Here is a 5477-nt window from a genome sequence, read left to right as displayed (position 1 = left end):
CCCGTGTGCCACACACAGGCAGGCAGTAGGGCTGAACCGCCGTGCACAGCCGCCTATCTGTCCAATCGGATCAGTCCAATCGGATTACTCCGAAGGACCACGGCTTCCATCTGCCTATCGGAGGACGACGGCCCCCACGTGGGGACTCAACGAAACATGACATCATCTCATGGATTTACAAGGCATCATCCCTCTCTGATGTGCAACAACAGCACTAATGCGCCGACAACGATTTAAAAAAACCAAAAGAGCCCCACAGACTTTATATCCGCAGTGTATTAACATGATTTATTTATTTTTAATTTTTTTACCAGATAGTTAATATTATGCTTTAGATTGGTGTGATGGACAGGGGGTTAAACAACTATGCCTTAAAATGTAGCACTGTGGTTTTAGCATAGGTACTGTGTGGGGACACTTTATTTCTGTGCACCACATTGCGATGAAATATCAACTGGTATTGCGCTTTAAAATGTTTCAAGCATCCGCAAAAAACAGGAAGATTCGTGTTAACAGACCCCAAGGACACAATAACGTCCAATCGATCGACGACACCGACCAAATTGCCTAGGCAACCCGACATAAATTGTGTGCTTAAATTGCACCTGATTTTTCGTTTTCTTTTAGTTTTTTACAAAACATATGTGTCACTACCCTATCGACATTGGGACGATAGTGTGGTGTACTACTGTAGGGACCGAGATTATTTCTTTTGTCTGATAGACTGATATGAACATCAGCCATGTCTGAGCAGTACGAGAGCACAACCTATCGCTTGTTTTGAAGGTTCACTCTTCCCCACGTGGGACTTCTCTGTGGCTTTAAGATGTTCTGTCCAATGGCAGCGCGGTACACTTACTCGCTGGCTAGCGATTGGCCGGGACATCTCAAGTCTGTCATTCAGGGAGCGGTGTTGTCAATCAATACCACGCGGGGTCAAGCGCTGACAAATGCCTGTGCTCCTCGGTCCTCTGCCTGTGAATAGTGCCTGGAATGGCTGCTTAATTAGCTTCGAATGGCTTTTCTCTCCAGTTCAAACAATCTGTTACCACCACGTGGTAATGAGAGCCTACATTAAACAAAGGAAGAAAGGAAGCATGCAAACAGTTGTAACATCACAACCTGTAGTTTTCCTTTACATATAGGCCTATATAACGAGCAGACAATGGAATCTTGTTTGCCATTATTATAAAGGCAATCAGCCTGTAATAACTTTAAACATGGGTGAAAGCATAACCAATGTCTGACTGGGCTATATAGATATAGTGGCATGGTGCCATTGCATTTGAAGGTCTTATTTGTATTTTGAAATGCAGATTAAAGTTAAATAAATGTCATAATTTAGTTTTGTATTGTTCCGCCCCCCCCCCACGCACACACACAACACACACACACACACACACACACACACACACACACACACACTTCACACAAATGTAGGATTTGTTTTTGTTGTATAGGACATCAGTTCAGTTATATGTGATACGATGTCTGTGCAAATTGCTGTATGAGTCCGTTTCATGTGTCATGACTCATGTGCACACGAACTTCCGAGAAGAGGTATAGGCATGTTAAGTCTTTATGCTGTTCGACAGGTAATGATCAGCACATTATACACTAAGTTGATAAATGTCCTCCTTATTCTCTGCTGACTTCTCGAAATGCACATAAAACAACTGAATAAATCAGGTGTCTGTTTTTTTTTGTATGATTTCTTTATTTTTTGTATTTATCAGGCACAATCGCAGCCGCTCATGATTGCCCAACAAGTCTAGTTAGTTGCCATTCTTGTCAGCCACCACAAGGATGTGGGATAAGCATGTTATTTCCCAAAGCATAGAGGCAGTCTGTGAGAAAACTCAGGCACACACAAGAGCCAGCGGGCTAATCTCACCCAGGCACCACCCCCATGCTTTTCAATAGAGAGTGCTTGGATTAAAGGCAACAAAAGGCTGCATGGGCCCAGCCCCGGGAGGGGAGGTGGTGGTGGTGGTGGTGGAGGGGTGTCTCCACCCACTGAGACCTCCTCACTGTTTATTTACACGGAAACCCCAGCCTCAGTGAAACTCCCACCCTCAGGCATTACACACTGGCCTATTTGCAGAGGTGGTGCTAATTCTTCACAGAACAGGGATTGTCCTTCTCGCTCCCTGCCACTTTGAACTGAGCACTGCGGCTCACTTTTCCACGCGGCTCAGATGTAGGTGGCTGGTAAACAAATGGTTTGGCTACTTCTGGAGAACAATACTGATCTAGGGGTCATGCTGTCCTTCTGCACAACATCCAACCAAGGTAGTGTTTGCACACACTGCATGCATTTGTGTGAAATAAATGGTCTCATTCCACGGTTTGAATGCACAGTTCTGCCGTATACAAGAACAGGGCAGAGATCAATGATATGGTGGAACTATTTTTCACAGGCCCTATATTGGTTATATTTGCAGATTACACAGTATAGAGGGTATGCGCGTGACATCATCATCATACCAGGAAGTTCTGCGGAAATGCCTACTGAGTAGCAAAAAACTACTTTCTGGCTTTGACAGCCCATACATCCAAACAGAAAAGTCATATTTGATTGCATTAAATTACTTTAATCAACATTAAATTCACTTTGTCACTCACTTTGCCACTCGATCTGCCATTCACTTTATGCATGCACACCTTTTATTGGGTCATTAATATGACTTGCAGTTAATAAATTAGTTTCTGGAGTTTCTTTTCTCTCATGCACATTCAGGCTCAGTTTCCTGTTTAAGGAGTAGAAAATGAGGGCCTCATTTCTGCAAAAGGTCTGGTTTGTATTGCAAAGGTTCACACTTGAGGTTATTAGCATGCCTTTTGTATGGAGATGTGCACACTACTACTACACTCACACATAAATAGGCCTACACATAATATTACAGGCATGCATGTGTCCTTCGACACACGCACGCACGCACGCACGCACGCACGCACGCACGCACGCACGCACACACACACACACACACACACACACACACACACACACACACACACACACACACACACACACACACACACACACACACACACACACACAACACACACACACACACACACACACACACACACACACACACACACACACACACACTGACACACACACACACACACACACACACACACACACACACACACACACACACACACTACACATGGAAATGCACAGACATTCCTTTGAACAAAGGGCCTAGTGTGTGGTGGCAAGATGAATTGCCTGTACTGTATCAGAGTGTAATCAATGCAAACAGGATGAAAGGCCTCATCAAAAGGGACGAATTCAGACATGAACAGTGACACAAAACAAAATGATGAGGCCTTTGGCAGGAACCTCTGGGCAGTATTCAGCCTTCTGCAACTGAGTGGTCACGGAGCCAATTGCCACTCTGAATTAGATTTTCTATCTGCAGTCACTCACTGCAGTATTTTAGTCCTCTGAAATTGTTGTCTAGTCGACTAAATATCAAAATCTTAGTCTTTAGTGTTAATTTTGAATCAAATACTGATTTAGTCTTTTGAATAACACACCATTTAGTTGTAGTCATACTTAGTCATCTGAAATTGTTTAGTCTTTCAGTCTTAAGCCCAAACCGCACGAAAGCAACTGTAGTCACAACTCCTTGCAACAAAACAGTTTTGAGGACACTCCACACCAATGGTTGCATGCAACATGCAACTATACTCGCAACCGTTTGTTTGCAAGGAGTTGTATGGCGAATCATTGGTGTGTTTTGGGCTTTGGTCAACACAATGAACACTGACTCACCGTTAACACATTGACGTGAACCGGAAGTAAATAAATGCTGTGTAAAGTGACGGGCAATCTTATATTTTCGTTCACCTGGAAAATACATTTAGATTCTTTAGTTATATGGGCCGTGAATAAAGCTTGTTTTGACCAAAAACACAACCTGGGAAAATAATCTGAGATAAATGCATTTTAGTAAATCCATTTGACAAACAAAATAGCTGAAGCTACAATGCATTACTCAAATAACGCATAGCTAAAAAACTATGTATTTGCTATGTAGCCAAATGAGCCAAACTAAAAGTTGACCTTTGAATGTTTGTTTCAAAATTGTGCTATTGGAGATTATTCAATGTATGGAGATATTACATCTGTAGTTTTCATTGTCTTTACGATCAATAGTTGATGTAATTCAGTGCAGTTAATACAATAAAGCAATAAAATGATGCCTGTAGGCCCCAATTAATGGCTATTGCGTGTGGGCTTTTAGTTCAGCGATGAAGCACCTTGTGTGTTATTATTTACAAATAGTTTCCTCTTTTTTAGACGTGTGTGATGCTAGCTCCAGTGTTGAAATCAGACACATTTAAAATTATTCAGAGCAAGCATAGCTGTGTAATTTAAAGATGAAAACCTCTTGGCAAATGAAACCAAAGCCAAGTGTTGTGGGTACATCTGTGATAACGTCACTATTCGCTTCAGAATTGATTTTAAGATTTTATTGTTTGTTTCACTGAATGGTTTGGTACCTCAGTATCTCTCTGATCTCATAAAAGGTTTATACTCCCTCAAGGCCATTGTAGTCTGCAGGCCATTTGAATCTTGAGGTCACAAAGAAGACATGTTTAAAGACAAGAGGTGACCGAGCCTTTTCTGTCATAGCCCTCAAATTGTGGAATGATCCATGTCAAACTGGCCCCCACCATCAAGACTTTTAAATCTCCCCTTAAGACCCACCTTTACACCTTGGCTTTTAATTCCATTTGAGATCGAGTTTCTGTGGTCTATGTTTTTGTGTGGATTTGTTATGTGTAGGGGTGCACGATTATGAAATTATGACCGATATCCGATCTCCAATTATTTACAGGATCATTTCTGCCGAGTGCCGATACAGATTCTGACCGATTCCGGTATTTCTTAACTTTCTGTACAGCACTTTGTAAACCTTGAGTTGAGAAATGTGCTTTATAAATAAACTGGATTTGATTGGATCATTGTCAGGAAACTGGTTGATTAAACGAACATGGTTGGTAACATCAAGCTTGGCCACATGATGGTGAAACTATCTATCAGTGTAACTGTAAAAATGACTCTGTGCGTATAGCAAGAGGCCAAGATAGCCTCATATTCCAATGAATCACTCATTGTAGAAAACCCACTTGATTATAATTCTGATCAAAGGCCACATGGTGCCACATGGTGCCCAGCTATAGGACACAAAAGCAGTGTTTGTGCCCTGTGTTCAATCAGTGACAGGTCCTAGTGCTGAACCAGCAAGACTCTTACAACAGCTGATACCCCAACACTTCCTGCTCTACAGCGTCATCCTCGTACACAAAAAGCTGCTATCTCCATGTGTGATTGTTGCATGTCCACCATTCACACCAGAGCTGGAGTGCGGCCAGTTGTGTTCTTATCCCCTCCATTTCAGCGACCCACTTCCGGAGGGCTGGGGGGGGGGGGGCAGCACATGGTAACCCTTCACACA

Source organism: Protomyctophum parallelum, assembly GCF_964188405.1.
Source record: "Protomyctophum parallelum genome assembly, chromosome: 4".
NCBI classification, from domain to species: Eukaryota; Metazoa; Chordata; class Actinopteri; order Myctophiformes; family Myctophidae; genus Protomyctophum; species Protomyctophum parallelum.
The sequence above is the reverse complement of the archived record's forward strand: the minus strand, read 5'-3'. Positions refer to the sequence as shown.